Source organism: Meles meles, chromosome 17 (genome assembly GCF_922984935.1).
Source record: "Meles meles chromosome 17, mMelMel3.1 paternal haplotype, whole genome shotgun sequence".
Lineage (NCBI taxonomy): Eukaryota > Metazoa > Chordata > Mammalia > Carnivora > Mustelidae > Meles > Meles meles.
The window spans coordinates 61,399,041-61,424,247 of record NC_060082.1 but is presented as its reverse complement, the minus strand read 5'-3'; the positions used below and the strand labels follow the sequence as shown (position 1 = coordinate 61,424,247).

The 25,207-nt window shown below is 43.6% G+C and overlaps 1 protein-coding gene and 1 non-coding gene across 4 annotated transcripts in view; one reads left to right on the top strand and one right to left on the bottom strand.

Moving 5' to 3' along the window:
• Positions 1-25,207, bottom strand: part of PLD5 (phospholipase D family member 5) — a 400,444-nt gene that overhangs the window by 312,990 nt on the left and 62,247 nt on the right. The window contains exon 1 of one of the 3 annotated variants that reach the window (XM_045981915.1): positions 24,368-24,431. The exons of the other annotated variants lie outside the window; for them this stretch is intronic. The gene's annotated coding sequence lies outside the window, so the exon portion shown is untranslated. Of the gene's footprint in view, positions 1-24,367; positions 24,432-25,207 lie in introns of those variants that run through there. 3 annotated transcript variants of the gene reach the window in all.
• Positions 13,599-13,705, top strand: LOC123928514. Its single transcript, XR_006815728.1, has one exon. It is a non-coding gene; the product is annotated as a U6 spliceosomal RNA (small nuclear RNA).

Genomic DNA, 25,207 nt, shown 5'->3' with positions numbered 1-25,207 from the left:
ATGTGTGCCACAAACTTTTAATTATACAAACTGCATGGTTAGAAGAAATAGGGGAGAAAGGGGAGTGGAGTGGGGGAAGCCCCAACTATCAAAATTTATACTGGGAGAGCAGGTGGAGAAATGTTTTCAGAACGGCCAAATAAATGACAAGAGTGCCCATTTCATTGGGGCCAGCAGTCACCTTCCTCTGGAAGGCCTCCGAGCAGAGGTGCTCAGCTCCCTGTGTTGGGTAAAGGCGGCCACCCTCCTCTGAGGCTGGATGTGGTCTTGCCAGGCTCATGGTCCCCCTGAGCCTCATGATGTCACGGCTCTGTCAACAGCAAGCCACAAGTTCAAAGGTGAACGACCACGACAAAGTCATCCAATGAGAATTAAGATGTCACCCAGGATATTACACTGAAAGGGAAAACCTGGTCTTGAAAATATTCAAATAACCCTAAAGGCAAACAGAATTTCCTTTGAGGCAGATCCAACTTTAATGTCGGCCAAAAACAGTTTAACTTCGGTTTGGCAGGAAACTTTTGCATTTAGCTCGGGAGCGAGAACTCGAGCTTACTGGCAATTATTTAACAGGGAGGAAAGCAAACCACCAGCCTCAGTTTAACTGCAAGGACTATAAGTAAGACTGGGAAGATTCTTCATGCATTTATCATCAGGACTCCAGTGAAATTGTATAAAATATGTTCATCGGTTTCCTCACGGATGACTGTTTTTACTTCATATCATGAGCACATTCCCAGTGGCACCTAAATCACGTTTCTACATCTAAGATTAATCACTACATCTGCATGTTTAAATCACCGTGAGGATTTGGTCATAAAGGAAAAGCAGAAATCTGAATTTACGGATTAAAATGTTCATTGACCACACTCCTCCAAGCAAATAGCATTTATAGGTATAATAATGAATGAATATATTCATGATATGAATGTAATTTTCCCCCTAAGGAAAATTCAGAATCCATTTCCAAGGGTTTGGTTTGGTTTGGTTTTGTAAGAGAGAGAGAAGGTGAGCTTATGGGGAGGGGCAGAGGGAGAAGGAAAGACAGAATCCCAGCTTGGAGCCCAACCTGGGGCTTGATCTCATGACCCCAAGATCGTGACCTGAGCTGAAATCAAGAGTCGGACACTTAGCAGACTAAGTCACCCAGGCACCCCCAGGTTTGGTTTGGTTTTGTTTTTTTGAGCTAACTAATCCTCCCACACTTACTTCCCCACCATCCCCAAAACACAAAGCACACAGAGTTATTTCCCCCTGCTGCCCAGTGGGGCCACAGAAAGCATCAACGTGGCTCAGGCCCACGTTCCCAGACATGACAGCCCTGGGCTCTCTGCCACTTCAGGCTCGATGGGTCCCTCAGAGACCAGGAATCCAGGAACCACACTGAAATCCCACATAGCCCTTCCTGGTCTCTTGAATGGACATTGGTCCCCTCGGGCTATCACAACAGAGAAATGTATTTTCCCATCATTCTGGAGGCTGGAAAGTCCAAGAGCAAGGTGCTAGCTAATTTGACTCTGAGTGGGGGCCCTCTTCCTGGCTTGTAGACAGCCACCTTCTTGTTGTGTCCTCGCATGGCAGAGGAGAGAGCTCTGTGTCTCTGTCTCCCTTATAAGGACACTAAACCATCATGGGGGTCCCAGCTCATGACCTCATCTAAACATAATTACTTCCTAAAGGTCCCACCTCCAAACATCATCAGACTGGGGTCAGGGATTCTAGATATGAATGCTAGGACACACACATTCCATCCATAATCCCCAGAAATGACCACAAAGTGTCCACACACCTAACATACCCCTTCCCCGCCACTCAGTTCCTCTCCTAGTGCCATCTGGGTCTTCCCTAGAGACCCTCTGTTCCTTGCAATAACAGGGTCCTTACCCTAAGCTGGATAGGACCCAAAGCCCTGCCTCCTGCCTACTGTCTGGATCTTTTCACTACAGCCCCTGCCCCAGCCCCCAGCCCCAGGCCGAGCCCTTGCCCCAGTCCCTGTCCCGAGCCCCCAGCCCCAGCCAGCCAGTGGTAATCTCTCAGAGGTGCATGACTTTCCTCTTCTCAGTTTGACACTGGGTGTCTTGTCATGGCTCCAATCCACTGTTAAGTCTGGACAGAATCAAGAAATGGCTGGACCCATGGGCATTACACCCTTGCCTGCCCCACAGGCGCCATCACCTGCTCTGCTTCCCAGGGGAGGTTTAGTACCTGGACGCAGCACCTGCCCCGGCCCTGCCTTCCCCACGTGTCCTCAGGCTGAGCCTGTCCGAACCCTGCATAATTCACGTGTGTCTCAAGAACTGTGGCTTTGATTGAAAAGCTGCTGCGTGAAGCAAGCCTGGGTCATCTCAGAGGCTTCGAAGAACACGGATACCTGTCTCGGGCAGCCACGGCCGCTTTTAAAGGAGAAAAGAGACTTCCTGGGATGATCTGTTCTAGGAAATGGAGGTCAGAGATAAATCAGGATAAGAGTGACCTCCGGTGTAATTAAATCTCTCACGCGGGCCACGCCGCCAAGCCCGGCACCTTCCACTCTCGCCTGGAGTGTGTAACCCCTGCTCAGCGCATACCGTGATCCTGCTCTTTCTCATTCTTGCCTTATTTTGCTTGTCTTAGCTGCTTCCGGAGGAAACAGTGCGAGGGGCAGGGCAACAGCACAGGTCAGCGCTGGCTGTCCCCTAAAAGATTTAACTCTGTCAGCCAGGTGGTGAAAGTCACGTCGCGCATATCAGAAGAGTCAAGCATCGGGCTAATTGGAAGATAATGTTTATCCCTTCGGCTGTGTTCACTTTGGCTCCAAGAGCGCTCAAAGTCCCTAAGTCTTAGGGACTCCTTTTTCACTCAGTGCCAGTGGAAAGCAGACCACCGAATCACAGCTATATTCGAAGGTCACGAAGTTAGAGGCGTGTCAAGCCAGAAGGCTCAGGGAAGCTCTCTGTGCCGCTGGTTGTGTGGCTCACGTAGGGGGGGCCCTGATCCCCACCTCGGAGGAAAGGCATCGCCGGTCACAGAAACCGTACGGGGGAATCTGAGAAGCCACCAGTCCGCCTGCCGCCAGGAGCTCATATGAAATGATGTCTGTTGCCAGCAATACGAAAGGAGCGTCTGGAAGTGGGAAGTGGGGGCTCAAGGAATCGTGAACGCGACAACACTCCATGCTATGATTAGTGCTGTAGGTAACACGGACGGACAAACATGTGATGGGCACCCACTTCCTGCGCTGAGGAGCCGGGCGGTGGGAGGGACTCTGGTGGCTGCTCTGTGGCGGAATATTTTTGTTGTGTTTTACATCGTTCTCGGCTCCCCCAGCACACCTACAAGTCCAAAGATGCCAATGACTTTGGGACAGGACAGGAGGAAAGGAATGGGATGATATGAAAGGGAATCCTGGTATTACCAAGGATAAATGCTAGCAGTGAGCCACTGATTGCTACTGGAAACCAAAGAAGCAAAACAGCCTATCATAAGGCAAGGCCACAACACAACCTGCCCACGTAGGGAATCCCTCGTCAGGTCTAAGGGAGCACGTAATACAGGAGCCGCCCTCCTCCACCTGTGTGGGGCCTGGGCCTCTGCTCAGCGTTGTCAGTGGGAGCCGTGTCTTTAGAAATCTGTCCCCCAAGCCTGAAGCTTAGAACACTGATACACCTCTGAGAGCTTATCCACAGGACACACAGCCACACAGGAACAAATGAAATTCTCCACTTTTCTAAGACGATCCCAGGAAACCTCACCCCACACAAAGTCTCGTGGGCTGCAGAATATCTCGGGCTGGGTCCCATGGGTGGGCCATGGAGGGGGGCCAGAACACAGCAGGGGCTGGGGGTGACGGAGGACACCCTCCTCGGCACCTTGGTCTGTTTTTCTAAATTAGAACTCAGGATAGATTTTGATGCCCAAAACGCAGATGGAAAAACCATAGGGGAAAAGCCAACCGGGGGTGGGGGAGAAGCAAGAAAGACAATGGCCGACTTCACCGGGATTATGTGGCCATTTAAAATGGGATCGAGACAGTTGCAATTTTTCAGATTAAAAAAACCTCACTCGACATGCCGCCAACTTGATAGTGTGCCCATCTCATCCCCATGTCAAAATTTCCATGGCAGATGGCAAGGAGCAAAATGACCCCAAAATGTCAATCCTTCTTTTTCTTATAATAAAGAGGAGCGGTAAAAATACACAACACAGTGGAGAGAAAAGGCAAAAAGAAACTGTGACAGCCCTTCCTTTACAGGAATGGAGCAATGCATACTAGTTCCCAGACGCTCTCTTCCTTCCACAAAATATAGCTCATGCTCCGTAGAGGGGATTTAAGTAAGATGCCCTCTTTAATTTTTTAGTTGGCTTGTGCCTCAGAAATTCACATTTCATTCCAGGACAGAGAAACATACATGATACATGCTTGTATCATTCCCCCCTTTTTAGGCAAATGGGGCGATCTAAATATATTGTTCTTCACCTTCACATTTTTTTTGTTAGTATCTTGAGGGTCTCACTTTATATTTATTCTTTTTACCTATTCATTCATTTAATAAATACTTCCTGAGCCCCACTCTTTTCAAGGCACTGGTCCAAGAACTTGGCACAGCAGTGAATGAACTAATAGTGTCTTTGCTCTGAGAGGGCTTACACTTAGTAGATGGAATCATACCAAAAAGAAATTAAGTCTAATAAACATGTACTACATCAGATGGTAATAAGCATCATTAAGAAAAAAAAAATAGAGCTGGGTGAAGAGGCTAGAGCGGCAGCAGTCGTGAAGGGGAAGAAGGAAAGCTTGCTTTGTGTGATGATGTTGCAGCACTGACCTCAGAGCAGATATCAGACGGGTATCTGCTCAGAAAGAAAGAAGAGCATATGTAAAGGTCCTGAGACAGGTTTGTGATGATCCCAGCTGAGGAGCAGCAAGGAGGTCACCATGGGTGACACTGAGTAAGCAAAAGAGAGAGTGATGGGAAACGAGGCCACAGAATGAGGAAAAGAGCCAAATGATGCAGACTCTCATAGCCCCTGATCGGATACTTGACTTTAGCTGTGAGTGAGACAGAAAGTCACCAGCCAGTCTGGAGCTGAGATGTGACAGGCTAGATGTACATTTCAGAGTGATCATTCTGACTTCTGCGCAGATAAGCTGCCAAAACTTCTGGACACAAGAAGATGGTGGGAGTGGTCCAGGCAGAAGGTGATGCTGGCGGGGACAGAGCAGAGACATGGAAACAGAGGGCGGTGGCCAGATTCGGATGCCTTGGGAATGCTGAGCTGTTCATGAACTGGGCATGGAGAGAAGAAACAAGAGAAGAGCCAAGGATTACGCTAGTAAGAGTCCCAGCCGGAGCCATGGAAGAGTCAGAGTTGCTATTTCCTGTGGGGGGAGCAAGACTGGGAAAGGGGAGGCGATCGAGACACCGATTTCAGACACAGCAGGTGTGGTATGCCTAGGGGACCTCCAAGAGGAGGAGGCCACGGGATCTGTGAGCCTGGAGGTCATGGAGAGGCTGGGTGTGGGAATGGAGATGTGGGAGCCGTCGGCATACAGATGGTGTCCCGAGACGTATCAACACATACTGTCCACTCAGACTCTGCTCGCTCTTTCTGTCCAGCTTCCTAATAGGGAACTTCATACTGAAATGCAGATCACTGCTGGGAGAAAAGATCGAGGTACACACAGTACGGCCGATGGCTGATTCCTTATTCACCAATTCTATATTGGTAAATTTTACCTACTCACGAAAATTTATTTGTACCCCCAAAATCACTACTTGCAAGGCTTTCACAGGCACTACAAGAGGCTGAAAACTTGGAGTTGCCCGGGAACTCATGTTCCCAGTTGAGGCTAGACGAGATGATGCTTTGCATCTTCTTAGTCTATTTAGTACTGTGTTTTGTTTGTTTGTTTTTTGTTTTGGGGGGTTTTTGGTATTTTGTGATTTTGTTGGTGATTTCACTGTCCAACACCTCCCCTGCCCCTCCCCCCATCCCAAGCATAGCGCCGAAGGGCTTTCTGGCTTTCTCAAATACAAGAAGGCTGTGATGGGACTTACGGTCCAAATACAAGCATTAGATGAGCTTGGTCCAGGCATGAGTTACAGCATAGCTGGCTAATGTTAATGAAGTCCAGTGTGAATGAATCAACCCTCATTAAAAAGGAGTCTTTAAACGGAATCTCACATCAGCCAAAGTTGTGTGTTGACTGGTTGAAGAAAAGAGAGGAACCAGAGGTTTGTAGAAACCTAACCTTGCATTCATTTCCGCTAGGAGCACCTGGCCAGTAGACACTAATTCAACATTTGTGGTAACGCTATAGAACATAATAGCCACAAATAATGACAACCAACCAATGTGCTTTTTAGATCTCTTCTACCCTTGACCTGGAGGCCTAAGATGGAACTTACTTAGAGGAATAAGCTACCACGACTCTATGCCTTAAGGTAAACCTCACAGAGGCCAACCCAGAAAGACAGGGATGTGACCTATTTTAAATAAGTACCAGAGAAGGAAACCAAAAACCGAAAGAAACTCCGTTAATACTGATGTAAAGGTAAAGGGAAGGCCATCCCCAAATGGCCCTCTTTGGCATAAAGATTATTTTGAGTTAAAAGCAACCAAGGCCCAGCAGATTCGGAGAAAGCTCTTTATGTCCCCCACAGCCACTTAAAAAGAATTCAGATAGGTCACCTGCCCCAGGAAGAGAGCCTTCCACCACAGACAACCGCATTATGATATGAACAAGGTATGGGAGACAGGAAGAAACCCAGCAAGGCTACTTGGATCAAAGTCTTCTCTTTGTCCCATCGTGTCCCAGGGGCAGGAAACATATGTTTACCAAACACGTATTCTTTCTTCTTCCTGAGGATTGCTTTATTTCCCTTTGAAGACTCAGACTCCCCTCCCGCTTTCTCCTAAGTTCCAAATGACATATATACCTCATTTTGCCTGGCTTTGGAATTTCCATGTCTGTGTGGATTCCCCATAGGTACACTGTTAAATTTTATGTTCTCCTGTTAATCTGTCTCCTATCAATTTGATTCTTAGTCTGGCTAGAAGGACCTGGAAGGGGACAGGAGTTCTCACTCCCCAACCAGCGCAATAATCCGTGCACAGTGGACCTCTACAAACATGCTGACTGACAACTTCCAAAACCCACTAGAATTATCTAAGAGCTCTCCTTGTCAGGAAAATACCTTTGCGTCTTACCCAATCCCCCACCGCCACTTAAAATGCCACCCCTTTTTTGCATCCATGGTAGAAATGAAGGCCTGACCACTAGCTTCTGTTAGAACAGTCCTTCACGAACTCCGACACATCTTAAATTGCCCCTTGCTCTCCCATTTTATAAGTAAAATAATCCCATGGACTTCACAAGTTCTTTCTTAGCTGTTATTTTCTGTCCTTGGATCATGCAAACAGCATTCATTCTGCTTTCAAACACGGACAATCGTGTCTTCTTTTTTACCCTGTTAAATAATGAATTGCAATTTCCATCATGTTGCCTCCAAAGCCCACACGTGGGTCATAAATGTTTAACTGGTAAGGTCATTTCCTATCAAGATCTCCATTAGCAGTCGTTTTAATGTGTAATTGTTCTACTGATCCTTCTGCTTAGGGGATCACTTTTTTTTTTTTTTTTGGTTATAAAAATATCTTTACAATGAAACCACGTTAATTATTAAAGACAAGAGCTCAAGTGAACACCGAGAAAGCTTTTTATCTAAAAGGAAACAAAGAAAACAAAGTAACACTGGAGAAAATTAGCCTATAAATGGAAGCTGATTATAGACAGCTTTAATGTTTATTGACTCATGTTTTTAGAACATGTGTTCCTTGGTGGGAGGGGGCGGACGCAAGCGCAGATACAATTTGTTTTCAGTTCTCATGGGCCACGTGTCTTCTCACTGGTATAGTGTCCAACCTTGGAAGAAAGTACTTCGATAAGAAGAACTATAAGTGTGGACCATCAGGACGTTACACTATGTTCTACCCATGACCAGATGTCGTAGATTTCTACTACATTTAGTACCTATTCCAAGAAGCTTGATAAAAATTAGTCCAGGAATCTAAAAGAGCAAAGAGAAGCCTCGCTGAGTTGTGAAGATAAACTAAGCATCCTTCTGAAGGGTGGCTTTCAGGTCCTCTTTCCGACCTCCCTAGTTTCAAAACTCTGGGCTTATAGCTAGCGCTGTTACTTGAGGTGAGAGGAAGATCAGTGACAGCCCATATTCACACAATGGTTACACCAAAATTAACTGAAGATAGAAATGGTCTTTTCCTTGCCTGTCACACACATGCCCCTCCATATGGTCTACCAAGGATGGGATCTTCTTCCTGGACTACTACCAATCAGAGATGCCCCCCAAACCCTTCCTGCACCCCCATTTGATAATTCTCTAGAATGGCTCACAAAACTCCAGAAATCACTCTATGTGTGATTACAGTTTCATGATTAAGGATACAGCCCAGGACCAGTCAAAATGAAGAGATGCTTAGGACAAAGTACTGGGGGGGTGGGTGCTGCGTATCTATGCCCTCTTGGGTCATGCCAGCCTTCCACCAAACATTACTGTGTTCATCAACCCAGAAAGTCCTTTCGTCTCAGCATTTCAGGCTTGTTTGTTGGTTTGATCAAAGCTTCATTATGTAGGTAGGACTGATGAAATCACTAACCACTGGTGATTAAAACTCAATCTCCAATCTCTCTCCCATCCCAGAGGTGTGATGCGCTTAGGTGGAGATGAAAGTTCTAACCCCCTAACCTGAGACCATTAAACTCCTAAAAGAAAACATAGGCAATAACTTGGACATCGGCCATAGGAACACATTTATGGATATTTCTACTCAGCCAAGGCAAACAAAGGCAAAAATAAACCATAGAGACAAGGCCAAAAGAAAAAGCTTTTGCACAGCAAAGGAAGCCATCAACAAAACAAAACAATAACCTACTGAATGGGAGAAGATATTGCAAATGACACAGCTAATAAAGGGTTAATAGCCAAACTATATGGAGAACTTGATACAACTCAACACCAAAGAAACAAACAATCCAATTTTAAAATGGGCAGAAGACATGAATGGAGATTTCTCCAAAGAAGACATCCAGATGGCCAAGAGACATGCAAAGAGAGGCTCAACATCACTCATCATGAGGGAAACACAAGTCAAAACCACAATGAGATACAACCCCCACACCTGTGAAATTGGCAAATAACAAAAAGATAAGAAATAACAAGTGTTGGTGAAGATGTGGAGAAAAGGGAACACTTGAGCACTTCTGGGGGGAATGTAAATTGGTGCAGCCACTGTGGAAAACAGTATGAAGGTTCCTCAAAATCTTCAAAATAGAAATACCGTATAACCCAGGAATTCTACTACTGGGTATTTATTTATCCAAAGAACACAAAAACACTACTTCAAGGAGATACATGCATCCCTATGGTTATTGCAGCATGAATTTCAATAACTAAGACATGGAAGCAACCCAGGTCCATTGACTGACATATAAATATATATAGTCATAACTTCATTATATATGGGGGAGGGGGAATATTTATTAATATAGTCTCGGCTGCAAGAAAAGAATGAGATCTTGCCATTTGCAACAGCATGGATGGACCTAGACGGTATACTGCTAAATGACATAAGTCAGATAGAGAAAGACAAATGGCACATGATTTCACTCTATGTGAAATTTAAGAAACAACAACAACAAAAAAAAACGAACAGAGACAAACAAAAAAATAGACTCTTAAATACAGAGAACCCTGGTTGCCAGAAAGGAGGTGGGGGGGGGCAAAATGATGAAGAAGATTAAGAGGTACAAACCTCTAGTTACAAAGAAGTCAGGCAAATGAGAAGTACAGCAGAGGGAATAGTCAGCAAATACTGTAACAACACTGTATGCAGACAGACGGTGACTACATTTATCCTGGTGATCACTGAGTAACAGAGAAAACTGTCAAGTCACTATGTGATACACCTCAAACCAATATAACACTGTGTGTCAATTATACTTTATAATAAATAAATGTATATATTTATACATTTATATATGTGTGTGTATATACACACACACACACACACACACACACACACACACGAAAAGAGCTCTAATTATGAAGAGAGCTCTAATTTTAATGCCCTGGTCTTTCTGATACCCAGCCTCCAACCTGCAGCTATGAAGAGACCTGGCCTTGAGTCAGCTCATTAGCATAAACTTGGGTATGGTGGAAAGGAGCTTCTTACAAACTGCAAATGCTCCTTGTATCCCTCAGGGGATCCCAAGGGTTTTAGGGGCTCTGTGCCAGGGACTAGAGACAAAATCAAATTTTATTATTAGGCATGTATGGTTATTATCACACACGAGTTTCCTAAGGCTACTTCACAAAGTTATTATGTACAAGGGTCCGGAGACCTGGCTTCTTAGGGTGCCCTCAGGCTGAGAAATAATGGCTTAGTTCACAGCCAGGGCTTCGTAAAATCTTACCCAATGCCCCTCTCAAAGATGGCAAAGGCGGGAAGAAAGTCTCCCAACATCGTCTTCCTAGTGGGCAGAGGCTGGAGGAGTGATTTCAAACCAGCCACTACCCCCAAGGAAATGGCACAAAGAACAGATGCCCTTGGGTCACTCCTCCTCATCATTTACTCTCCTCCCTGTTCTATAAGAATTAGGTAATTGACCAACATCTATGTAAGTAATTACTGTGATCTGTTAACATTCCGAGTGCTTTGCAAATATTCACTCGTTAATAATTCCCACTTCCTCTTTGAGGTGGTTATGGTTACAATGAAACTGGGGTGCAGAGAGGTTAAGCAACTTACTCAAGGTCACCCATCAAATCTAAGTCCGTGCTCTGACCACTACGCTGCTGTACTGTATGATCTCCCAGACTCGTAACCCAATAAAAGGTGTTATCGGCTATCATGGAGGAGTATTACCTCTTTCTTTATTTTTTTATTTTTTTAAGATTTATTTATTCATTTGAGAGAAAGAGTAAGGGAGCATGAGCAGGGGAGGAACAGACAGAGAGGGAGAAGCAGACTCCCCACTGACTCCCAGGACCCCGGGATCATGACCTGAGCCGAAGGCAGACGCCTAACCAACTGAACCACCCAAGCGCCCACCTCCTTCTTCATTTTGAAAATGAAAGACTCTTAAAAATTGGACTTGTCTCTCCCTTTCCCATTTTTTTGCTTGTTTGCATTTTTCACCTTTTAGGGGAATTTATCATTTAGCCCATTGATTGCAAAATAGTGGGGAGGAAGACAAGGGCTTTGGGGCCTTCTTTGGTTAGATGTCCTTGGTTATGGAATCTGACGGTAACAAGGAACTTTTTTTAAAGGTCCCCAAATGCCCCTCTGGGTGTGCTAAGTATGTGTGGTCCACTGGCGTAATCTGCAGTCGGAGAGGGTGTGGTGGTATTTATACTCTTTGGGCACCAGTAGGAGCAGGCTGAGGGATTATCTGTAGGAGGAGGGTGTAAGCAAAGAGGGTGTGTGTAATGCAGGCCTCAGCATGGGTATGTTTTCAGCACGTATGCCATCCTTCCTATTTGTACTGATATTAGCCCTTCCCACTTCCTGTGTGCATGGGAACTGGCCACACAACTGGCCCCTGGACATGGCTGGTTGAATCAGGGTCCACACTGGGAGAAGTCATGGGGAGTGTGATTTCAGATGCTCACACACATCTCAGTCACTGAGCTGAAGCCACCATCTGGGAAATACCCAGTGAGGGACAGTCTTACATAAAAATATGTGAATGAATGAGTTCAGAGAGGAGTGTTCAGAGATAAACAGGAGAATGGCGATGGAGTAGACATTGTGAAACAGAGATACGCCCTAGAGGGAGACGGTCTCTAGATCTGGTCCACCATCATGGGAAGCATGGCTGTACTTCCTGCTGGCGTTTCAGAAAGCCCTCACTGCTCATGACACATTTGTCTTTAAAGTAAGTCAGCTTGAGTGTGCTTGGGTCTTGGATCCAAAAAAAAAAAAAAGTCCACAATTAAGAGTCTAACCTATAACATAGGTGAGTTTATAATTTCAGCGAAAGTCAGAGTCCTGATGTCAGTGCATGAAGAATTACTTCTCTCCATTCCAGCTTCCCATATCACAGGAATCAAATCAAACCAGAAAAAGATAAATTGCCGATTCTATGGAAGTCCCTTGAATAATCAATGATATTTTTCCTTTGATCTTTAAAGGTATCAAGAGGCACAAAATCAATGTAAAGTTGTTGGGGGCCACTAAGGAGAAATCCTCTCTGCTTTTGAACTCTTCAAGAAAACCCAAGGACACTCTCCCAAACAACATACTAGGATGATCTTCAACTCATCAGAACACTATGATCTTGAAAAGTTTTTGGAATTCTCTTGGAAATTCCCTGCCACCCACGGAAGCAGTGGGAACAAGGGAGTCTGTGCTGTGTCCTGGTGTCTATGAATTTCCTACATCCTCCTTTAATTCATAGTTATTGTGCAACTTTCAGAATTGAATCAACAATCCCTCTTTAGAGTTAAGACCTACACTTCATTCAAAGACTAGTTTATAGCCAGCACCCCCCACATGATGCTCTTACCACCCTGTTAATTTCCTTCACAGCTCTTAGCTCTATATGTAAGTTTCCGATTTGTTTACATGTTTATTATTTACCTCCCTCATTAGAATCTAAGAAGGAAGCAGGGATCTTAATTAGCTCGGTCGCCACTCTATCCCCACTACCTAGTACAGACCAAAAAACAAAAACAAAACAAAACAATAAAAAAAATTAGTAAGAACTTGATAAGTTTAGGCTAGCTCACTGCTACCTGTTCTAAAACATAGCCCAACATGTAGAAAGGCTCCAAAAGAAGCAAAGTGCATTTCTGGCTCATGAAGAGTCCAAATCAGCTGCATGTGGGGAGGGGGATGGTGCCTTTGTTAACAGGGTCTTCCTGAGACACAGGGTGATGGCCTCTCTGCCGTCTTCACGTGGCTCCTAGAACCCTGGACGTTAACATTCAGACAGCAGAATGGGAACGACACATAGAGTGGGGATTATTTACCTGAGGCTGATTGTAGAGTACGCCTGATGCGGCAGACCACAAAGCCTATAGATCCATCCGATTCCAAGGGCCAGATGGACCGTACAAAGAGCTAAGGCAGATAGGGGCTCCCTGCCCTACAAGAGGGCCTAAGCTCTCATAATTCAGAATTTATTTGCAGATTTCAGCTCCCCGGGAGGTGAGATGTTGCCTTGCTAGATTCATCCACATTATTCTTTTCCTCTACTTCCAGTCCTCTTTCAATCCACAGACTCAGTGCCGAAGACAACAGGTCAACCCAGAGATACTACAGGTGGGACATTACAGCTGGGATGTTACAGGTGGGACATTACAGGTGATATTTCAGACTACTGCAGTAAAGTGAGTATCGTCATAAAGCAAGTCAAACGACTCTTTTGTTTGTTTGTTTCCTAGGGCATCTAAAGTTACGCTTACACTCTACTGTACTAGCATGGTGCTGAAAAATACAATGTACATGCCTGGCTCTCTGCCTACTTCTGCCTACTTGTGATTTCTCTCTCTGTCAAATAAATAAATAAATAATCTAAAAAAAAATACAATGTAGTGTTCACTTTGGCAGCACATATACTAAAATTGGAAAGATACAGAGAAGATTAGCATGGCCCCTGCGCAACGATGACATGCAAATTCATGAAGCGTTCCATATTTAAAAAAAAAAATGTACATACCTTAATTTTAAAACACTTCATTGCATACCAACCATGCTCTGAGCTTTTAGCCAGTCGTAATCACGGATTCCAGATCACAATAAACACAACAATAATGAAAAAGTTTGAAATATTGTGAGAATTACCAAGACGTGAGAGAGGACACCATCCGAGCAAACGCTGGTGTAAAGAAATGGTGCGTCAGACTTGCTTGACGCACGGCTGCCACAAGCCTTCAATTTATAAAAAAATTTATTTTAAAAAGGCAATATCTGCAAAGCACAACAAAATGAACTATATGCTCATATATCCTTTTTTTTTTTTAAGATTTTATTTATTTATTTGACAGAGAGAGATCACAAGTAACAGAGAGGCAGGCAGAGAGAGAGGGGGAAAGCAGGCTCCCTGCGGAGCAGAGAGCCCGATGCGGGACTCGATCCCAGGACCTGAGATCATGACCTGAGCCGAAGGCAGAGGCTTAACCCACTGAGCCACCCAGGCACCCTCGTATATCCTTTCTAAAAACACTCTCCCATCTTTCTCCCTCCCTCTGCTTCCTTCCACTGCTCTGTGTATTACTCTACTTAACACTTTAAAAATTAGGTCATTTATCCCCTTGATGTCGTGTAGTCAAAGAGCAAAAGAACTGGACCAGCAACTGCTTCAACTTGACTGTGTGAAAACGCTCACTCGGCATATTGTAAACCACGGTTTTGCAGGAAGATTGGAAACAACATCCATACCCAGCAAAATGGTGACGGAGAGTGACATGTATTGGCATGGAGAGATGGCCATGATAAATTTTTTTTAAAAAAGAACAAAATAGCATGTTTATGAATAATATTCAGAGATGAATATTTACTTGTGAACCTAAGGGAAATACTGGTTTTTTGTTCTTTCAACACATATTTAATACACCAGGCACTGGCGAAGCCATCAAGATTAGGACAGGAAACATGATTCTGACGCGTGAGAGCTTACAGTCTGTTGAGGAAGCAGATGTTAATCAAATCATAGTATAAATAATTTAAAAGTGTGATGAGTGCCAGGAAGCAGCATGTGGGATATTGTGAATATATAATTAAAGAAAGTCTTATCCTACTGCTTTTAGTAAAAACTACACGTGTGGTGTGTATATGTGAGTGCAAGCGGGAGTCTGTGTGTATACTGAGCGCGAGCACACATACGCATATAAGAAAGGCCAGAATTACGTACATACAACCCACAGGGATTAGCCCTGAGTGTCTGTGCTTTTCTCCTTTCGTTTCGGCATGTTTTGAATCTTCTTCAATTGTCGTGAGTTCCTTTTGTCATCAAAAACTCAAATAAAGTCTTTTTTTTTTAAAGATTGATTTATTTATTAGACAGAGATCACAAGTAGGCAGAGAGGCAGGCAGAGAAAGGACGAAGCAGGCTCCCTGCTGAGCAGAGAGCCCGATGCGGGGCTTGATCCCAGGACCCCGGGACCATGACCCGAGCCGAAGGCAGAGGCTTTTACCCACTGAGCCACCCAGGCGCCCCAAAAAGTCAAATAAAGTCTTAATCGGATTTATTCTTTTTTCAAGTTTTTGTTTAAATTCTAGTTAATTAATAGTGTAATACTAGTTTCAGGTGTGCAACAGAGTGATTTAACACTTCCACACATCACCTGGTACTCATCACAAGTGCGGTCCTTCTCCCCATCTCCCAGTCCACCCATCCCCCCAGCCACCATCCCTCTGATGACCAGCAATTCTCTATAGCTACAAGTCTGTTTCTTGATTTGTCTCTCTCTTTCCCCCTCCTCCTTTCCACCTTTTTGTTTTGTTTCTTAAGTTCTACATATGAGTGAAATCATGGACTATTTGTCTTTCTATGGCTTATTTCACTTAGCGTAATTCTCTCTAGCTCCATCCCTGTTGTTGCAAATGGCAAGATTTCATTCTTTTTTACGGCTGAGTAATATTCCATGGTGTATCTATAGCTCATCTTCCTTAAACATTTATCTATCGATGGACACTTGGACTGCTTCCATACTTGGCTATTGTAGATACTGCTGTTATGAAGATCAAGGTCCATGTATCGCTTTGAATTAGTGTTCTTATAGTCCAAATACCCAGTAGTGCGATTGCTGAATCATAGGGAAGCTCTATTTTTAATTTCTTAAGGAATCTCCACACTGTTTTCCACAGTGGCTGCACCAACTTGCATTCCCACCAACAGTGTAAGAGGGTTCCCCTTCCTCCGCAACCTTCCAACACCTGTTGTTCTGGTGTTGCTGATGTCAGCCATTCTGACAGGTGTGAGGTGATATTACAGTTTTGATTTATTTCCCTGATCATCAGTGATGTTGAGCATCTTTTCATGTGTCTGGTGGCTAGCTGGAGGTCTTTGGAAAAATGTCTATTCATACCTTCTGCCTATTCTTTAATTCAATTATTCATGTTTTGGTTGTTGAGTTTTGTAAGTTCTTTGTAGATTTTAGATACTAACCCTTTGTCAGATATGTCGTTTGCAAATATCTTCTCCCATTCCATAGACTGTCTTTAGTTTCATTGACTATTTCCTTAGCTGTGCAGAAGCTTTTTTTCTTGATATAGTCCCAATAGTTTATTTTAGCTTTGATTTCCCTTGCCTTAGGAGACATATCTAAAAAGAAGTTCTTACAGCCAATTTCAAGGAAGTTACTGCCTGTGTTCTCTTCTAGGATTTTTACGGTTTCAGGTCTCACATTTAAGTCTTTCATCCATTTTTGATTTATTTTTGTGCATGGTGTAAGAAAATGGTCCAGTTTCATTCTTTTGCATGTGGCTGTCCAGTTTTCCTGACACCATTTGTTGAAGACACTGTCTTTTTTCATTGGATATTTTTTTCAGCTTTGACCAAGATTAACTGAGCATATAATTGGGTGGTTCATTTCTGGGTTTTCTATTCTGTACCACTGATCTATGTGTCTATTTTTGTGCCTGTACCATACTGTCTTGATAACTACAAGTCTGTAATACAACTGAATTTTTTTCTTTATTTTTTATTTTGCAAGCTTTATTTTTCTTTTGCAAGCTTGCTTTGGCTACTTGGGCTCTTTTGTGGTTCCATACAAATCCCAGGATTATTTGTTCTAGCACTGTGACTAATGCTGGTGGTATTTTGATAGGGATTGCTTTCGATGTGTAGATTGCTTTGAATAGTATAGACGTTTTAACAATATTGGGTCGTCCAATCCATGAACATGTGTCTTTCATTTCTTTGTGTCCTCTTCAATTTCTTTCATTAGTGTATCAGAGTTTTCAGAGTACATGTTTTTCACTTATTCGGTTAGGTGTATTTCTAGGTATCTTTTTTTTTTTTAAAGATTTTTTTTTTATTTATTCATCTGACAGACAGAGATCACAAGTAGACAGAGAAGCAGGCAGAGAGAGAGGAGAGAAGCAGGCAGAGAGAGAGGAGAGAAGCAGGCTTCCCGCCGAGCAGAGAGCCCGATGGGGGGCTCAATCCCAGGACTCTGGGTTCATGACCTGAGCCGAAGGCAGAGGCTTTAACCCACTGAGCCACCGAGGCGCCCCTATTTCTAGGTATCTTATGGTTTTTGGTGGAATTATAAGTGGGATTGATTCTTGACTGTTCTTTCTGCTGCTTCATTATTGATGTTTAGAAATGTAACAGATTTCTGTACATTGATTTTGTATCCTGTGACTTTATTGAATTTATTTGTCAGTTCTAGCAGTCTTCTGGTGGCACCTTTAAGATTTTCTATAGAGAGTACCGTGTCATCTGCAAATAGTGCAAGTTTTACTTCTTCCATGCCATCTGGATGACTTTGATTACTTTTTGTTGTGCGAAGGCTGTGGCTAGGTCTTCTAGTACTATGTTAAATAACAGTGGTGAGAGTGCACAACCCTGCCTTTTTTCTGACCATCAAGGAAAAGTTCTCAGTTCTTCCCCATCTAGGATGATATTAATTGTGTGTTTTGCATATATGGCCTTCATTATGTGGAGGTATAGTCCCTCTAAGCCTACTTTGTTGAGGGTTTTTATCAGGAATGGATGTTCTATTTTGTCCAGTGCTTTTCTGCATCTATTGAAATCATCATATGGGGCGCCTGGGTGGCTCAGTGGGTTAAGCCGCTGCCTTCGGCTCAGGTCATATCTCGGGGTCCTGGGATCGAGTCCCGTGTCGGGCTCTCTGCTCGGCAGGGAGCCTGCTTCCCTCTCTCTCTCTCTGCCTGCCTCTCTATCTACTTGTGATCTCTCTCTGTCAAATAAATAAATAATCTTTAGAAAAAAAAAAAAGAAATCATCATATGGTTCTGATCTTTTGTTTTGTTAATGCAATGTATCACATTGATTGATTGTGAATAATGAACCACTCTTGCAAACGAGGAACAAATCCCACTCAACTGTGGTGAACGATTTTTTTTTAAGTGTATTGTTGGATTCAGTTTGCTAGTATTTTACTGAGAATTTTTGCATCATGTTCGTCGATGAAGAGATCACCTAAACAGGAAATCAACAAGGGAACAATGGCTTCGAATGACACATTGGGCCACATTAACAAATATATTCCAAACACTCCACCCTAAAACATCAGAATACATATTCTTTTCAAGTGCCCATGGAACATTCTCCAGAACAGATCACAAAGTAGGTCACAAAAGAGACCTCAACAAATACAAAAAGACTCAAGTCTTACAATGCACCTTCTCTGACCATAATACAATGGAACTAAAGTCAACCACAAGAAAAAAATCTGGAAAGACCACAAATACAAGGAAGTTAAAGAACAAATGAAAATGAAAACAGAATGGTACAAAAGCTTTGGGTCACAACAAAAGTGGTCCTAGAAGGAAAGCATATAGAGTACTATAGGCCTATCCTGAGAAGCCCAAAAAATCTCAGGAAAAAAAAAATCTAATCTCACATCTAAAGGAGCTAGAAAAAGAACAACAAACAAAACCCAAAACTAGCAGAAGGGAGGAAACAGTAAAGATTAGACCAGAAATAAATGATATGGAAACAAAAACCATAATAAAACAGATCAGTGAAACCAGGACCTGGTTTTTTAAGAAAATTAATAAAATTGATAAACCTCTAGCCAGGCTTATCAAAAAGAAAAGAGAAAGGACCCAGATAAATCAAATCACAAATGAGAGAGGAGAAATAACCAACACCACAGAAATTCAAGCAATTACAAGAGAAAATTATGAAAACCTATACATCACCAAATTGGACAATATGGAAGAAACAGATAAATTCCTAGAAACAGGGATGGCTGGGTGGCTCAGCCCGTTAAGCATCTGCCTTCAGCTCAGGTCACGGTCCCAGGGTCCTGGGATCGAGGCCTGCATCAGGCTCTCTGCTCAGCGGGGAGTCTGCTTCTCCCTCTGCCTGTGGCTCCTGCTTGTGTGCGCTCTTTCTCTCTCTCGCTCACTCGCTCTCTCTCTCATAAATAAATAAATAAATATCTTTTAAAAAATTTCTTAGAAACATTGAAACTACCAAAACAGAAACAGGAAGAACTAGAAAACTTGAATAGACCGATAACCAACAAGGATGTTGAATCAGTAATCCAAAAAATCCCAGCAAACCAAAGTGCCTTTGTCTTAGTTTTCTCAGTTAGGTGTCAGGCTACCTGTAGATTTTTGGGTCAGTGCTCTGCTCTGTCTTCCCTGAAGACAAAACCAGAATTTAGATTTCCTGACTTTACAGTGCATAAGAGTATATTATTTTGACGCAATTGAAAGTAACAGGAAGCTCTGAGAAAAAAACAGGTCAGGCAGACATCATTGTCCCAGGGGACATGGTTGGCCACGTAAGGCAGGGGGACCATGAAACCCACCTTCCTCCGGGGCTGGCAGGAAATTACACTTGTTCATGGCAACTCAGCTGAAGTTGAAACATCAGCTCAATGTGAAAATCCTAATAAGAAAAAAAAAAAAAAAAAGAAAAGAAAATCCTAACAAGACTATTCATTCTGATCAGACTTATGTCTTGCAAAGATATACAGACAATTAACTTGCAACAAATTTTAACCTTTGCCATTTGTAATGTATATTGCTGTTTACAACTGTTTCTAGTACTTGTAACAGCTCCTTAAGCCTCAGTGAGAAGCGAGTGTGAAGGGTTTGCCCATCACCTCTTACACTCAAAGAATCTCCAATGAGACCACAGAAAGCCTCATATTGACTTGCCCTCCACATGACTTGAAAAACGTCCTGACTGATGCCCATGACAAAATGTTTCAAAGGCTTACTTTGAGGCAACACGGTTTCTTCTAAAAATTGCTTATGTGTTTTCTGTAAATGGCATATGCTCGTTTTTATAAAGAACACTGTTCAAGTAAGGAAAAGAATGAAGAAGAAAATTTGGAATTATCCCCACTGTTCAGTATAGTGAGCACACTCTTCTCTATCCCTACCCATGCACAGAGATCTACTAAGAGAAGTTTAGGAAGGAGGGTATATAAGCTTAAAAATAAGTAAAACTTGATTTGGGGGCCATAAGTCAAGACCACGAAGGCTGGATAAAGGGGCTTCCGGTGCTGGGGATGGTCTGTTCTTTGAATGGGTGCTAATTGCAAGACTGTGCTCATTTTGCAGAAATACGCCTTATACAACTATGATTTATGCACTTTTTCCATTCGGAAGTTACACTTGAGTAAAGATTCTTACTTAAAACCCCTTGATTAAGTAAATCAGTACTCCAAGGAGAGGAAGGAGAAAACGGGGAAGAGGAAACACATTCTCAGAACCAATTCAGTCCATTTTAAAAATTCATCCACTCCATGTCAATGCACTTTCACACAAGCTTACCAGGCAGTGCTAAGTCCCAGACTGGGTAAATGGTATTCACCTTCTTCAGGGTCATGAAACCTACGTTATAAACACAGTTTTACAAAGGACTTCTATGTTCGGTGAATACAAACTGGGCAAGTCATAGCTGTGGTGACATATTATAGCATAGTCTGCCCCTGAGAAACAACCAAAGCCGATGAACCACACTTTGCATGAATTGATTCGTCAGTCATGGTTGGAAACATACAAATCATATAGATACAGAATAACAGTTCATTAAAGAGACTGATTAAATAGATACTGGTGTTGATTTCTCCCCGTTCTCTCCACCAGAGACTTTGCCCATTTCCCAAAACTTGTCTATACATGCTTCCTTGTATTTCAGTTTCCCTACTGAAACCAAAATAAACACAGTAACTAACCACATAAGGAAATTAACCCAAGTACTTTTATAAAATGCACTTTAAATCCAAACACAGAATTTCAGAATCCAAACACCCAATGCCTCCAAATACACTTGCCCTTCTGGGTGGGGCCACGGCAAGGGTGAGGGGCTGACTCAGGGTGGTGGGTTTTGGGGGAGTCTGAGCCCTTCATAGACCCCAAAATCCTCAGGGGTCCAAGATGTCTGGGCAGCCAATCCACATATTGGATTGCTAAATCCCAAGAGTAAGATGGGAAGTAAGAGAGGAGGGGAGAACCCTAACAGGCATCTGGGAACACTGATGGGAAGGGCAGAAGTCGGAGAAGCAGACAGTGCGGAGGGTGAGCCTGCCTGTCGTAAGCTCAGCCCAAGTACCAGGTACGGCCAGGACTGGACATACATTGGAGGGTCTTCATGCCATTCTCATGGCCACATTTACATGGGAACATTTAAATTTGCATTTAAGGCAAACAACCTGAACTATCCCATTTCTCCCGTAATCCTCTGAGCATCTCCCCAAGGAGCATCTCCTCCCAGGAACCTATTTAATTTCTAGGTTACCCAGCTAATTAGTCTCTTTATCCTAGGTCTTCGTCTCTCACATTGATTTCACAGTCAACATGAGGCTCGATCGGCAACGACTTCTGTGGTATTTTATCCATCATGCCATATCCACCTGCTCTTACGTCTTCTCGCCAGACGGGACTGTCCAGCATCCAGTGTGAACCATCTGGACCCATGAGGCTGACCAACGGGATGAAACCGGAACTGAGTTCACATTTGCTTATTTTCAGCTCTGCACTTCCCTGAACCCATCAAAGGCAGCTCCTTCACACGAGACCACAGAAAGCACAAAAGGAACAATGCATCTTCATTACGTCACTGGTAGTGCAATTTATAATTTTTAATGGTCCTGACACACTCTTTAAGGAGAGACACAAAGCCAACTGACACACTGAAGTCCCTAAACTTTGCCATCAAAATATCCCCCCTCCTGACAATTCGTATCCTACCTATTCTAATTAATAAAATACTTCTCTTCTGTGTGCTTTTTTGGTTTGTTTTTTTTTTTTTTTTGAGGGAAGGGGGCTTTTTTATCCACTCATATTCTTCCATATCTTTCCATTCATCTTATCAACATGATGCTAGGTCATCAGTTATCAAGAACATGGCCCTGAAATCATTAGTCATTTCCAGCCATCTCCAATTTGCCCTCTACGTGTCACCTTCAAATTTCCAAAACCTTCGGATCTATATATCTGGGTGTAGACACAAGTCACCTCCGCTGACCCTCTGAATCCACCTTCTTCTCTTCAGGAACATAACTGAAAGGCCACTTAGCATCTCGAGCCTCCACATTCATCCCAGAACATGCTACACTGTCACTCACCTCTAAATACCCTCCCTGGACTTTGGGTGATAGGCTACAAAAGTCATCGGTTTATATTTTCTGATTCTCATACATTTGCTTCCTAGATGGGTGTCTTTTTTATTCCTTTGACAACACACACAACCTACTAGGTACGAAGCGTCATGCCTGGTGACGGAGGAACTATAGTCAGGTGATTCTCCCTCACTCTTCTTGAGTCCTTTGCTTCAGGGGAGAGTCTGCGTTTCCCTTTCTCAAGTTCACATCCAATCAGTGGCCTGCGCAGGTGAACCATTCATCCGTCTGTCCTCCTGCTTGGATTCTTTTTCAATTTCTCCCCGCCATCCTCACTGTACTCCAACAATTTCAAAAGCTTCCTCACAATTCATCTCCCCACCGTGATCTCCGGCCTAATCGGACATCCAACTTTACACAAACGTTAAAGCAATTATTACCAAGACCCAACAGTGGTAAGAATCACGAGTCCCACTTTGCAAACAAGAACAGTAACTGTCAAGGAGTTTAAAAAAATCACTGCCCCCAAAACACACAAACAGGTGGGTAACAGAGAAATGGAACTCTAGGTCTGGGTGTATTTAAATCCTCTTTCCATGGGGTGCCTGGGTGGCTGTGGGTTAAAGCCTCTGCCTTTGGCTTAGGTCATGCTCTCAGGGTCCTAGGATCAGGGTCCTGGGATCGAGCCTGAGCAGAGAGCCTGCTTCCCCCTCCCCCTCTGCCTGCCTTTCTGCCTACTTGTGATCTCTGTCTGTCAAATAAATAAATAAAATCTTTAAAAAAAATAAATAAATCCTCTTTCCATAACATTAGACTCTGTCCCAGATGAAGGGAACTGTTGAAGGGAAGCTGGCCACAGTGGGAACATAAGGTAAGAATCAAATGACCAGATTTGCGCCCAAACAGAGGACACCAAGAAAGAACAGACCTGTCTTGGGAGTGGACTGGATATGAGGAAGAGAAATGCCAAAGGTTATTTGAAGCTCTAAAGACTGGGTCATCGAAGTGTTGGCTTGGCTTACCTTCCTCTAGACCTTTAAATGTTGTAGGATGAGGTGGCTTAGGGAGTAAGGGCCTTGAGGGGTGCCTGGTATGGGGGGGGGGGGTCTGTTGGTTGAGCGTCCAACCCGTGGTTTTGGCTCAGGCCCTGATCTCAGGGCTGTGGGATAGAGCCCTGTGTCAGGCTCCGTGCTGAGCATGGAGTCTGCCTCAGATTCTCTCCTTCTCCCCCTGCCCTTACCACTCATGCCCTCTCTCTCTCTAAAATAAATAAATTAATTTTAAAAAAAAAGAAGTAAGGGCCTTGTAATTTTTCCTACCCTCATACTACTTTTTCCTAGCTATGTGTCTTTAGCAAATATTTAACGTCTCTGTACCTTACCTCAGCACAATGGTAATCATAATCATAATAATAATATCTGCTTAAAGAGAAGGATGGGCAGTATTAAATTATTTAAAACACTTGGCACGTATCGGAAACAACCTCGATATTTGTAACACATTCCTTGAAAACATTCACACATTTCCTTTGCTTTGAAATAACTTATAGTGGTTTGCAATTCTGTGGGATGGATTGAACTCTGCATTTTCTTCCGATCTGTAAATAAAATGAAAACAGACGATCTGAGGCCAGAGCCCGCGGCGGGCCGAGTTACTTGGTGGCGCGCCCAGCAAGTCCCAACACGCTCCTGATCCTAATAAGGAGGGTTTGAAACACAATGACTGTCCTTTCTCTCCGATAAGCAAGGTAACTGACCACATCTGCACGATAAGAAACACGACGGGTTTCCTCATCCTCATGGAGGGACTTCTTCAAAAATCTAACCTACGCAGAGATTCACTCCCCTCACCATCAAAGACCCGTTGGTCAAGCCCCTGCTCTCTGGAAGGAGTTCTCACTAGAAGGAAAGGTAGGCACAGCTCCCTTTGCAAAAGCCAGCTGGTTACACTGTCTGCCCTAAAATACCATGATCACTTCAGTGTTCGCAGTTTGGAAAAGCTCAGTTAGACCAAAGGTTTCATTTTAATGTACAACTGGGTAATGTTTCCAACCTTTTTTCCGCAATCCAAAAAAGAGGTCCACATACCTTCCTTAGGTTGTGCTACTGCAATTAAGTGACTCTGTCCCCGGCAAGCTCCTTGTCGTCTCCCTGAATATTGTACAAGATTGTCGCTATGCTTCAGCTCATGCCCAGGCTTCAAGGGCACCAGCAGGGACCCTACCTGCTTTAGAGCTCCGTCCTTTTTAATCCTTACAGGAATGCTCTCAGGCTAATACAAAGAAAAGAATTGGGCACCTGGGTGGCTCAGTCATTAAGCTTCTGCCTTCGGTTCAGGTCATGATCCCACGGTCCTGGGATCAAGACCTGCATTGGGTTCTCTGCTCGGCGGAAGTCTGCTTCTTCCTCTCCCACTCCCCCTGCTTGTATTCTCTCTCACTGTCTGTCTCTCTCTCTGTCAAATAAATAAATAAAATCCTTTTAAAAAAAAGAAAAAAAATTATTATGCCTCAAGAATTGAGGCCAAACATTCGAAGCACTAAGGAGCCTCCTTTAATCCTCACACCAGGTAAGCTGATGCTTACACACCCTGCTGGGCAAGGAGAAATAGATGGTTCTTTCACATGACATCTCCCTGGGTTAGAAGACCTCCTAGCCCATCAACTAAGGAGGGAACAATCGGACCCTGAGCTTTGCCACTGTGTTTCCAGGGTCTGTCCGCTCCTGAGCGAGTGATCGAGGCTGGAGGGTGAGGGCAGGAAGTGGAATGAAAGTGTCATCAGTCTGGTTCCCAGTGTCCCCTTTTCCGACTGGTTGGAGAGGCAGACTTACTTCTAAAAATTCCCATATCCCTAATCAGCACTCTCTCCATTCATCTGGATTATAAACGGAATAATTGTGTCCCACACATCAGCTGTGCAGTCAAAT